The 13,408-nt window shown below is 49.5% G+C and overlaps 1 protein-coding gene across 2 annotated transcripts in view; it reads left to right on the plus strand.

Moving 5' to 3' along the window:
• Positions 1-5,103: 5,103 nt before the first annotated feature.
• Positions 5,104-13,408, plus strand: part of CHFR (checkpoint with forkhead and ring finger domains) — a 150,877-nt gene continuing 142,572 nt past the window's right edge. For both annotated transcript variants that reach the window (XM_053701889.1, XM_053701890.1), the window contains exon 1: positions 5,104-5,212. The gene's annotated coding sequence lies outside the window, so the exon portion shown is untranslated. The remainder of the gene's footprint in view (positions 5,213-13,408) is intronic.

The raw sequence follows: 13,408 nt of genomic DNA on the forward strand, positions 1-13,408 counted from the left end.
CCCCCAATAGGACTCCCATCACTTTTTTAAAGAATCGGGCCTGCCCGGTGTTCGGGGCATAAATGTTTGCTAGCGTGACTGGGTTCCTATTAATATCAGATATCGTCCCTCACTGTCCGCATACTTGCTGGTGAGTTGGAAGGGGACATTATTCCTAAATAATATGCCTACGCCATTTCGTTTTGTAGGGGCTGAGTTGAAGAATCCCATTGGGAAATGTTTGGAAGAACACTTCGGTTCCGCCTGCACGCAAAAATGGGTCTCTTGCAAGAAAATGATTTCACCTTTGTGCTTATGGAACCAGTTAAGTGCAATTGATTTTTTGGTTGGGGAATTAAGGCCCTTAACATTTTGGGATATGAGCAAAAGTTCAGGTACTGTCATAAGTAATGTCAGGTAACGCAGCTAGCCTAAACTGATTGCAATAAAAGTGGTCTGCAGCTAGGGGCAATAGTGGAGTGCTAGCTATTTCTACCGGTGTATGCTTTGGTAATGGGGTGCAGCCCTTAGATGAATTTGTTTGTGTGGGACCATACCTGAGGGCCAGGACACGTCTGTGGAGTCTTCCAGCTTTATCTCTAACATCAAGGTGAGAGGAGGGGGTAGAGGAGAAGTAGAGAGAGGAGTAGAGTCTCCTGGATTTAGAATCTGTGGTATCAAAGAGAAAAGGTAAGTAACAAATAAACAACAACCAGAACATAACAGCAAAAAACAATTAAAACATGAACTTAACAGGTACCAATACTTGGTACTACATTTCAACCTATTGGGGGGGATCATAGTAATTAGAGAAGATTACTATGATGGAGCTATTTCCCTCTGGGGGTGGGCTAATATATTTATATGAGTTAAGGACTAGGGGAGAAGGGCGGGGGCAATTAATTGCGGCTGGGGGATTGTGCAACATTATAGGCATAATACATTTTTTCTACTCCTACGAACACTTATGTAGGATTAAGGTGGTGTACTACACCGGGTAACGGATACTCAGAAACCCAAACAGCAAAGGTGGAGGAATCAGGTTAGTTCATTGCTTTCTGATGCTGTGTGCTTGGCTTCCTAGAGACTCTCGTCCAGGAAGGTCTTTGCTGTTTTGGCATCTGCGCTGTTGTATTGTCCCTTGATGGTGAAGTAGACTTTGTTGAGAGTGCAGATGGGGCTGGAATATTTAAGCTTTTGCAAAATTGCTCAAGGTCATCTGCAGTGCTGTATGTGACCATTTGAGAGTTGTGTAGGACTCTAAGACAGAATGGGAAGCCCCATCTGTAGGGTATTTTCAAGTCTTGTAGATGAGTGGTAAGGTATCTTGCCTCCCGCCGTTTGGTTAGCGTGATAGTGCTCAGATCTGAACTGCGTCTCCTTCAAACAGGATTTGGCATGCTTTCCGTGAGGCCAACATAATTCTCTCCTTATCTCTGAAACATTGAAATCGTATAATTATGTCTCTAGGCGGTTTGTTCTCTGGCGGTTTTGGGCATAGGGCTCGGTGGGCTCTATCTAGAGGAATGGCTGTCATTTCTTCTTGCAAGATGTGTTGAAATAGATGTTGCAGATGTTGCTGAATCAGGGTGGTCACCACTTTTTCAGAGATGCCTCTGATCCTGAGGTTCTGCCGCCTACCTCTGTTATCCAAGTCCTCAACTTGGTTCTGTAGTTGCTGTATCATTTCATCATGCACCTGTAGGGTACGGTTTTGAATATCTGTATCTTTATTGTATTGCTCCATATCCTCTTCCATCTGCAGCACCCTATCGCCCAAGTCAGAAAGGTCTCTTTTAACTTCAGCTAGTCCCTCTTTTATAAGTTTGCCCACTTGAGTGAAAAAAGAGGCGAAATCTGCTTTAGTAGGTAAATTTTGGATGTCGGCTTTTGTGAGGAGGGCAGATGTATCAGTGAGGAGGGCAGCTGACTCTGTGTTAGGTGTATCTTTTCCAGCCTCTGATATCTCACTTGTGCTTGACATAGAGGTTTCCAGCACTTTAAAGAAATTGTCCATTTTGGAGGTGGCAGGTACCGAGCCTTTGCTGGATTTATCAGGCTTAGGAGTGCGCCTCGACGCCATATTGGCACTTCTGTGCTGCAGTTTGGCGGGGATTTCTCAATCAGTGGTGTAGCTCTTGTATTGTACTAGTGCAAACCCAAAGAAAATGAGAGTAGCGATGGATATTTGTAAGAGGTATATTTTTGGGAGTGATTCAACTCAGCGCCATCATGCTGTTTGTTTAGTGAAGTGAAACTTTTCCTTTATTTTCCCCAGTTGTTAGTAAAAAAGTTAATATTGCTTTGAACCCTACATAACAGTGTCTTTTGATCTATGTGGGCTGCTGCATAATCTACAGCAGTGCTGTCATCCTAGGCTTAAAGTCTATTTGCTGTTCAACTGCATGAAGCCCCTATACAGTGATTTTAGCGTACACTGCTTGTGCCTTTATTTGTATGAGAAGACGCCATGTGCTGTCTGCTGTAAATGGCTTATGGCTGCCAGATCCAAGGGGGCCTGGTTATAATCCCATTTAGGAGCCTACCTAGGCAATAAAAGGGCTTTATTTTGTGTAGGGTTATTTATATGCACACCCGGTCTAGATGTTGGCCCAGTTTGCTATACTCCCACCTTAGTTTATTTGTGCTGCATTGTCCGGGACACGAGCAGAGCATGCTGAGGCTTGCGGCCTGCTGATCTGCTGGCTCAATACTGTAAACGTCTTACCCGTGGCTTGTGTGGGCGCAGACTGTGCTCTCAGTCATCCCAAGACTTTCCGCCGTAGATTCTGCTTTGTTGCGGCTTAGGTGTCCATTGAAACTGCCGTGGGAAGTGCTCCTCTACCCGGAGCAAAAAATCATGCGGCCATCATAGATGCTGGCCGGCTCCGCCCCCCACAATTTATCATTTTATATTACCATCTCAAAGTGTTTAATGTCCCTTTAAGGTGGTGCTGCGTGCACATTATGGTGATCTGTCCCTTTAAGGCTCTGTGCACAGGTGTCGAGCTGCCCTTTAAGGTTGCGCTGGGTGCACATTACAGTGATCTGTCCCTTTAAGGCTGTGTGCGCAGGTGTCAAGCTGCCCTTTAAGGGTGCGCTGCATGCACATTACGGTGATCTGTCCCTTTAAGGCTGTGTGCGCAGGTGTCAAGCTGCCCTTTAAGGTTGCGCTGCATCCACATTACGGTGATCTGTCCCTTTAAGGCTCTGTGCGCAGGTGTCGAGCTGCCCTTTAAGGTTGTGCTGCGTGCACATTACGGTGATCTGTCCCTTTAAGGCTGTGTGCGCAGGTATCGAGCTGCCCTTTAAGGGTGCGCTGCATGCACATTACGGTGATCTGTCCCTTTAAGGCTCTGTGCGCAGGTGTCGAGCTGCCCTTTAATGTTGCGCTGCGTGCACATTACGGTGATCTGTCCCTTTAAGACTCTGTGCGCAGGTGTCGAGCTGCCCTTTAAGGTTGCGCTGCGTGAACATTACTGCGATCTGTCCCTTTAAGACTGTGTGCGTGTGGTGCTAGTTGACCCTTTCAAGGCTGTGTGTTTTTTTTGTCTGTCTCTTTAAGACTGTGTGACCAGGTGCTATGTGAACATTATTTCCTCATCAGTTTGTACAGTTGTTACCGAGAGGGCTGCTTTAAAGTGAAGGTAAAGTAATCCGGTATTGAAGACAACCAAGCATTTCTCAATATTACCTTAATATAGTCGCTAAGTTATTTTTTAGTTTACTGCTATAGTTTTCTAAACAAATATATTTAAAATTCCTTACCGTTTTGCTGCCGACTCCTCCTAAGCCCTACTTCCGTGTTCTGCATTGTCTGACGGTCCCACATCCTCTCTGTGCTACTCAAAAGCGCGTTCCCAATTCAGAATAAACCGCGCATGCGCTACTCGCTGATGCGGCTTTCCACTGCGCATGCACCATGTCCGTGAAGCTCATGACGTAGTGAGGGATTCCTAAATGTAATAAAGAGGCATGTATGACACGGGAGCGTGCGCGGTTTTCAATACAAAGAGAATTCAATAGCGCATGCGCAGATGATTAAAGATGCAGATGACGTGGAGAGACGGGCGCCTAACGGCCGATATTTCCATTGGCTGAAATAAAAACGTGATCAAAAGTAAAAAAAAAAAAAAAAAAATACAGGTTGAATTTTCGTAAGTTTAGAAATTGCCTTTATAAAGGTGATAACTTGAGTTATACGCAACTATATAAAAAAAAGATGAATGAAACATTAATTTTACACCATTAATGCTATTCTTCATTGAGATTAAAGGGACACTGTACCCAAAAATTTTCTTTCGTGATTCAGATTAAGCATGAAATTTTAAGCAACTTTCTAATTTACTCTTATTATCAAATTTTCTTCATTCTCTTAATATCTTTATTTGAAATGCAAGAATGTAAGTTTAGAAGCTGGCCCATTTTTGGTGAACAACCTGGGTTGTCCTTGCTGATTGGTGGATAAATTCATCCACCAATAAAAAAGTGCTGTCCAGAGTACTGAAACAAAAAAAAGCTTAGATGCCTTCTTTTTCAAATAATGATAGCAAGAGAACGAAGAAAAATTGATAATAGGAGTAAATTAGAAAGTTGCTTAAAATTGCATGCTCTTTCTGAATTACAAAATAAAAAATTTGGGTACAGTGTCCCTTTAAGGTAATTTTACCATCACTTTGTGTCTGTGTACAGTAAACAGTTACAAATGTATAAAAAGCTGTAGGCTGAGGGTTTGATACAATGTATCTATGTAGGTGAGCAGAGCTGGCTGGCTGTGGAAAGTCTATGGAGAGAACAGGGACTTTACACCCCAAAATATGGCTCCCCTTTTTGTTCCTGGAGACACAAAAACTGCAGCATTGTTGGTAGCCCTCATCTGAACCCCCACGCCAATGGCTGAGAAAATAATTTAGAACGCTAAACTGAAACATTGCACAGTTTAATTCTATACTCCATTCCATCTGACTCAGGAGTCATAACCAAAAGCACAGAACAGCCACTTAGAGTCGCTGTTTGACAATTCTAAGCAGCACCCGAAACAAATATGTCCTCTGCTAAATGCTAGTATCTGTTATATTCAGCCGATGTCTTATTTGCTACACTTTGGTGACGTTTCTGGAGGGCGTGTTCCTGAGAGACCTTACGTTTTGTACCAGCTCCGCCCAGCAAATCAGCTGACGCTACACTGGCTGTGTTGTGACAGGAAAACGGAGGAACGGACAGAGGAGAGCGGGTAATGCGGTGCAGGGTTTGACGGGTATAGGGCAGGGGTGTGCCCCGCCATACATAGGGTGGGAAGCAGATAAATCATATGCCAGAACACCAATGACAGGCCCTGTGTGCAGTCAGGGTTCACAGTACTTTCCGTCGCTTACATAGAGGCTCATCACAAAATAAGGATACAGATCAGCACCCAGTTACACTCCTCCCCCTGCTGTTCACAAACCACTTCTCTTCCCTATTCTACACTATCCGGCCAAACACCTTCAAGCCACTAGTCACCGCTCACCTCCAAACCATTCTCCTCCCCCCTGTTCCTAATCTCCCAGCCGTCCTCGACCTACCCTGTTGCTCACCTCCCAGCTATCCCCCACCACCCTCTGTTGCCCACCTCCCAGCCATCCTCCACCACCCCCTGTTGCTCACCTCCCAGCCATCCTCCACCACCCTCTGTTGCCCACCTCCCAGCCATCCTCCACCACCCCCTGTTGCTCACCTCCCAGCCATCCTCCACCACCCTCTGTTTCTCACAAGCCAGCCATCCTCCACCACCCTCTGTTGCTCACCTCCCAGCCATCCTCCACCACCCCCTGTTGCTCACCTCCCAGCCATCCACCACCACCACCCTCTGTTGCTCACAAGCCAGCCATCATCCATTACCCATGTTGCTCACCTCCTAGCCATCCTCCAGCACCCCATGTTGCTCACCTCCTAGCCATCCTCCACCACCCCCTGTTGCTCACCTCCTAGCCATCCTCCACCACCCCCTGTTGCTCACCTCCCAGCCATCCTCCACCACCTCCTGTTGCTCACCTCCCAGCCATCCTCCACCACCTCCTGTTGCTCACCTCCCAGCCATCCTCCACCACCTCCTGTTGCTCACCTCCTAGCCATCCTCCACCACCTCCTGTTGCTCACCTCCCAGCCATCCTCCACCACCCCCTGTTGCTCACCTCCCAGCCATCCTCCACCACCCTCTGTTGCTCACAGGCCAGCCATCCTCCACCACCCCCTGTTGCTCACAGGCCAGCCATCCTCCACCACCCCCTGTTGCTCACAGGCCAGCCATCCTCCACCATCCCCTGTTGCTCACAGGCCAGCCATCCTCCACCACCCCCTGTTGCTCACCTCCCAGCCATCCTCCACCTCCCCTTGTTGCTCACCTCCCACCTATCCTCCTCCACCCTCTGTTGCTCACAGGCCAGTCATCCTCCACCACCCCCTGTTGCGCACATGCCAGCCATCATCCATTACCCATGTTGCTCACCTCCTAGCCATCCTCCAGCACCCCCTGTTGCTCATCTCTCAGTAACCTTCCACTCCCCCATTGCTAACTTCTCAACCATTTTCCACCTCACTTTTTCACTTGCCTGCCATCCTTAACCCCCCTGTTGCTCACCTCCCGGGCATCCTCCACCACCTCTGTTGCTCACTTCCCAGCCATCTTTCAACCCCCTGTTGCTCACCTCCCGGGCATTATCAAATACCCAATGCTCACATTCAACCATTCTTACCCCCTCTTCATTGCTAACCTTCTTTCCCCTGTCGCTCACCACCCAGTCACCCTTATTTCCTCTGTTGCTTAAAGTGACAGTCTAGCCAAAAATAAACTTTCATGATTCAGATAGGGCATGCAATTTTATCCACTTTCCAATTCACTTTTATCATCAAATTTGCTTTGTTCTCTTAGTATTCTTAGTTGAAAGCTAAACGTAGGGTAGGCTTATATGCTAATTTCTAAGCCATTGATGGCCTCCAATTATCTCAATGCATTTGACAGTTTTTTCACAGCTAGTGGGCATTAGTTCATGTGTGCCATATGGATAACATTGTGCTCACGCCCGTGAAGATACTTATGAGGGGGCACTAATTGGCTAAAACACAAGTCTGTCAAAAGAACTGAAAATAGGGGGGCAGTCTGCAAAAGCTTACATACAAGATAATCACAGGGGTAAAAAATGTATTAATATAACAATGTTAGTTATACAAAACTGGGGAATTGGATAATAAAATGATTATCTATCTTTTAAACAATTAAAACTCTGGGGAGACTGTCCCTTTAACTCTCAGCAATTTTTTACCCCCCCCCCCCTATTGCTCACTTCAAAGTCATCCTCCTCCCACCTTGTTACTTGCTCCAGGACATCTTCCATCCACCCTGTTGCTCAAATCCTGGCCATCCTTAACCCCCAACTGTTCTTTATAGTTTTTCATGTCTTTATTTTCCTGTCAGGTTTTGTTACTTAGCTCCCAACCACTCTTCTCTTTCCCTGCTACTTAGCTCCCAATTACTCTTCACTCCCAACCACTCCTCTTCCCCTTCTACTTAGCACAATACGAATAATATTAACTTGTATAAGACTAACTCCAATACAAGAATTATATATAAAGGGGAAGCTCACTATATGAAAACACAAAGATGGTATAAAATACACAATGAACACAATAAACAATGTCCAATGAAATAAGAAAACAGTCTCATAGAATGTGAAACACCCAACGAGTCGTCACTCCGATGAAGGGATCCTGAATCCCAAAAAGGCTATAACGACAGAAAAAGACGAGGCGTCTCATAGGGTGAGTATGTCTAAGTGGAAGTAAACACTTGATGTGATGACAAGTGGCAACTCACATTTAGATGGGCACTACATTAGTGCACGTGTGGCAAACTGGAGCATACCGGTCCCTCCAGCGAGACAACCCAGGCACAACAGTGGTAAAGGGAAACGACAGCAAGCGACAAGCCGACACCACGATTTGGATTTCCTCAACCGGGTGGCGTGGAGATACTGGGTGACGTCACAGTCACAAGGTAGGCTCAGTCAGCACCAAGAGAGAGCTCCGACTCCCAAACAGCTGACTCATGCACCAAAAGAATGTTGGTTAGCAAAACAGTGAGCAAAACACGCCTGATGAAACGGTGGATCTACCGCTGAGAAATGCGTCGCTTGTTTTTAAATAAATCTTTTAAACGCCAACAAAGGAACCTTTTTTGCTTTTTACTGGCATTTTGATATCCCTCCCTATTTTGCTAACCAACATTCTTTTGGTGCATGAGTCAGCTGTTTGGGAGTCGGAGCTCTCTCTTGGTGTTGACGGAGCCTACCTTGTGACTGTGATGTCACCCCCTATCCCCACGCCACCCGGTTGAGGAAATCCACATCGTGGTGTCGGCTTGTCGCTTGCTGTCGTTCCCCTCTACCACTGTTGTGCTGGAGGGACCGGTATGCTCCAGTTTGCCACACGTGCACTACATGTAGTGCCCATCTAAATGTGAGTTGACACTTGTCATCACATCAAGTGTTTTCTTCCACTTAGACATACTCACCCTATGAGGCGCCACTGTCTTTTTCTGTCTTTATACCCTGCTACTTAGGACCAAACCACTCTTCTCTTCCCCTGCTACTGATCTCCCAACCACTCTTCTCTTCCCCTGCTACATAGCTTACAAACACTCTTCTTTCCCTGCTACTTAGCTCCCAAACACTCTTCTTTTCCTCTGCTATTTAGCTCCCAACCACTCTTTTCTCTTCAGTGCTACTGATCTCCCAACCACTCTATTCTTCCCCTGCTACCTAGCTCCCAACCACTCTTCTCTTCCCTGCTACTGATCTCCCAACGACTCTTCTCTTCCCCTGCTACATAGCTCCCAACCACTCTTCTCTCCCCTGCTACCTAGCTCCCAACCACTCTTCTCTTCCCCTGCTACCTAGCTCCCAACCACTCTTCTCTTCCCCTGCTACTTAGCTCGCAACCACTCTTCTCTCCCCTGCTACTTAGCTCCAAACCACTCTTCTCTTCCCCTGCTACCTAGCTCACAAAGACTCTTCTCTTCCCCTACTACTTAGTTCCCAAGCACTCTTCTCTTCTGCTGCTACTTAGCTCCCAACCACTCTTCTCTTCCATAGTGCTGCTACTTATCTCTCAATTGCCTTTCACTGACCCCGCTACATAGCTCCCAACCAATCTTTTCTCTCCCTGCTAATTATCTTCCAACCACTGTACCCCGTCCCCTTCCGCTACTTATCTCACAACAACTTTTCACTCTCCCTGCTACCTATCACCTAACCACCCTTTTCTCTTCTACTACCTATCTCCCAACCACTATATTTCTCCCCCTGTTACTTATCTTCCAACCATTCTTTTTTATTCCTCTTGCTATTTATTTCCCAACCATTTTTTTCTCCCCCTTTTACTTATCTCCTAACCTGCTCTTCTCTTCCTCTCCTACTTATCAGTTACGGTATCACCTTGCTTTGGCTGACAGCCTCCCTGCATCACCTTGCTTTGGCTGACAGCCTCCCTGCATCACCTTGCTTTGGCTGACAGCCTCCCCGCATCACCTTGCTTTGGCTGACGGCCTCCCCGCATCACCTTGCTTTGGCTGACGGCCTCCCCGCATCACCTTGCTTTGGCTGACGGCCTCCCTGCATCACCTTGCTTTGGCTGACGGCCTCCCTGCATCACCTTGCTTTGGCTGACGGCCTCCCTGCATCACCTTGCTTTGGCTGACGGCCTCCCTGCATCACCTTGCTTTGGCTGACGGCCTCCCTGCATCACCTTGCTTTGGCTGACGGCCTCCCTGCATCACCTTGCTTTGGCTGACGGCCTCCCTGCATCACCTTGCTTTGGCTGACGGCCTCCCTGCATCACCTTGCTTTGGCTGACGGCCTCCCTGCATCACCTTGCTTTGGCTGACGGCCTCCCTGCATCACCTTGCTTTGGCTGACGGCCTCCCTGCATCACCTTGCTTTGGCTGACGGCCTCCCTGCATCACCTTGCTTTGGCTGACGGCCTCCCTGCATCACCTTGCTTTGGCTGACGGCCTCCCTGCATCACCTTGCTTTGGCTGACGGCCTCCCTGCATCACCTTGCTTTGGCTGACGGCCTCCCTGCATCACCTTGCTTTGGCTGACGGCCTCCCTGCATCACCTTGCTTTGGCTGACGGCCTCCCTGCATCACCTTGCTTTGGCTGACGGCCTCCCTGCATCACCTTGCTTTGGCTGACGGCCTCCCTGCATCACCTTGCTTTGGCTGACGGCCTCCCTGCATCACCTTGCTTTGGCTGACGGCCTCCCTGCATCACCTTGCTTTGGCTGACGGCCTCCCTGCATCACCTTGCTTTGGCTGACGGCCTCCCTGCATCACCTTGCTTTGGCTGACGGCCTCCCTGCATCACCTTGCTTTGGCTGACGGCCTCCCTGCATCACCTTGCTTTGGCTGACGGCCTCCCCGCATCCCCTTGCATTGGCTGACGGCCTCCCCGCATCCCCTTGCTTTGGCTGACGACCTCCCCGCATCACATTGTTTTGGTTGACAGCCTCCCCGCATCACATTGTTTTGGTTGACAGCCTCCCTGCATCACCTTGCTTTGGTTAATGGCCTCCCTGCATCACCTTGCTTTGGTTAATGGCCTCCCTGCATCACCTTGCTTTGGTTAATGGCCTCCCTGCATTACCTTGCTTTTGCTGATGGCCTCCCCGCATCACCTTGCTGTGGCTGACAGCCTCCCTGCATCACCTTGCTTTGGTTAATGGCCTCCCCGCATCACCTTGCTTTGGCTGACGGCCTCCCCGCATCACCATGCTTTGGTTAATGGCCTCCCCGCATCACCTTGCTTTGGTTAATGGCCTCCCCGCATCACCTTGCTTTGGTTAATGGCCTCCCCGCATCACCTTGCTTTGGTTAATGGCCTCCCTGCATCACCTTGCTTTGGTTGATGGCCTCCCGGCATCACCTTGCTTTGGTTGATGGCCTCCCGGCATCACCATGCTTTGGTTGATGGCCTCCCGGCATCACCATGATTTGGTTGATGGCCTCCCGGCATCACCATGCTTTGGTTGATGGCCTCCCGGCATCACCATGCTTTGGTTGATGGCCTCCCGGCATCACCATGCTTTGGTTGATGGCCTCCCGGCATCACCTTGCTTTGGCTGGCGGCCTCCCGGCATCACCATGCTTTGGTTGATGGCCTCTCGGCATCACCTTGCTTTGGCTGGCGGCCTCCCCGCATCACCTTGCTTTGGCTGACGGCCTCCCTGCATCACCTTGCTTTGGCTGATGGCCTCCCTGCATCACCATGCTTTGGTTGATGGCCTCCCGGCATCACCTTGCTTTGGCTGACGGCCTCCCCGCATCACCTTGCTTTGGCTGACGGCCTCCCCGCATCACCTTGCTTTGGCTGACGGCCTCCCCGCATCACCTTGCTTTGGCTGACGGCCTCCCTGCATCACCTTGCTTTGGCTGACGGCCTCCCTGCATCACCTTGCTTTGGCTGACGGCCTCCCTGCATCACCTTGCTTTGGCTGACGGCCTCCCTGCATCACCATGCTTTGGTTGATGGCCTCCCTGCATCACCTTGCTTTGGCTGACGGCCTCCCTGCATCACCTTGCTTTGGCTGACGGCCTCCCTGCATCACCTTGCTTTGGCTGACGGCCTCCCTGCATCACCTTGCTTTGGCTGACGGCCTCCCTGCATCACCTTGCTTTGGCTGACGGCCTCCCTGCATCACCTTGCTTTGGCTGATTGTCTCCCGGCATCACCATGCTTTGGTTGATGGCCTCCCGGCATCACCATGCTTTGGTTGATGGCCTCCCAGCATTACCTTGCATTGGCTGACGGCCTCCCCGCATCACCTTGCTTTAACTGACGGCCTCCCCGCATCACCTTGCTTTGGCTGACGGCCTCCCCGCATCACCTTGCTTTGGTTAATGGCCCCCCGGCATCACCTTGCATTGGCTGACGGCCTCCCCGCATCACCTTGCATTGGCTGACGGCCTCCCCGCATCACCTTGCTGTGGCTGACGGCCTCCCCGCATCACCTTGCTGTGGCTGACGGCCTCCCCGCATCACCTTGCTGTGGCTGACGGCCTCCCCGCATCACCTTGCTGTGGCTGACGGCCTCCCCGCATCACCTTGCTGTGGCTGACGGCCTCCCCGCATCACCTTGCTGTGGCTGACGGCCTCCCCGCATCACCTTGCTGTGGCTGACGGCCTCCCCGCATCACCTTGCTGTGGCTGACGGCCTCCCCGCATCACCTTGCTGTGGCTGACGGCCTCCCCGCATCACCTTGCTGTGGCTGACGGCCTCCCCGCATCACCTTGCTGTGGCTGACGGCCTCCCCGCATCACCTTGCTGTGGCTGACGGCCTCCCCGCATCACCTTGCTGTGGCTGACGGCCTCCCCGCATCACCTTGCTGTGGCTGACGGCCTCCCCGCATCACCTTGCTGTGGCTGACGGCCTCCCCGCATCACCTTGCTGTGGCTGACGGCCTCCCCGCATCACCTTGCTGTGGCTGACGGCCTCCCCGCATCACCTTGCTGTCGCTGACGGCCTCCCCGCATCACCTTGCTGTCGCTGACGGCCTCTCCGCATCACCTTGCTTTCGCTGACGGCCTCCCCGCATCACCTTGCTTTCGCTGAAGGCCTCCCCGCATCACCTTGCTTTGGCTGACATAGCTTTAAAGATGCTGTTTCACTCTCTCCGTGTCTTTAAAACTAGTTGCCTCTGATATCACCTTCCTAATAGTTGGTCTCATCCCCTCAGATTATGTCCTATGCCAGGTATCACCTTGCTTATTGCTCACTTCATCACCATACTTATGTTTACTTTCTCAGGATCATTTGCTTGCGTTTTACGGTTATTATAGCTAAAAAATGTTGTCCTAATGCTCATCTGAGGGCAGCCAATTTACTTTCCATGCACACTAAAAAAAATGAATGTTACTACTTAGCTTCTTACCACCTCTGATAATACATTATGATTGTTTTCACCCACCATCACTTATACTTGAAACAAGTAGTGAAAGCATTTTTTCTGTTTCATGTTGTTATTCCACCCCAGGAAACAAATGGCAAAATGTATAATACCTATAAGCTTCCTCTCCTGCTACTCATATAGCACACACACTGTCATTACTTCACATTCAATGGTACAGAGCCCTCCCCCAACAAAACCCCAACCCTCCCTATTAAATTCTGCCCTATTCTCAAATTCCATGGCACCTTACTATCCAATCAGGAGCCTATAGTCACAGACAGTCTTCAACCCCCACTCTTAACTGTGAAACCTCTGTGAATCTATATGAGACAGTAATAATTATTTATGTGGGCTTTATTCTGCAGAATAAGTTGCTTGTCTAACAGGATATTCATGAGAGCTGTTTCAGTTTAGACAGTGTTAAGATTTTGTTTCATAAACAATAT

This window comes from Bombina bombina, chromosome 2 (genome assembly GCF_027579735.1).
Source record: "Bombina bombina isolate aBomBom1 chromosome 2, aBomBom1.pri, whole genome shotgun sequence".
Classification (NCBI taxonomy): domain Eukaryota; kingdom Metazoa; phylum Chordata; class Amphibia; order Anura; family Bombinatoridae; genus Bombina; species Bombina bombina.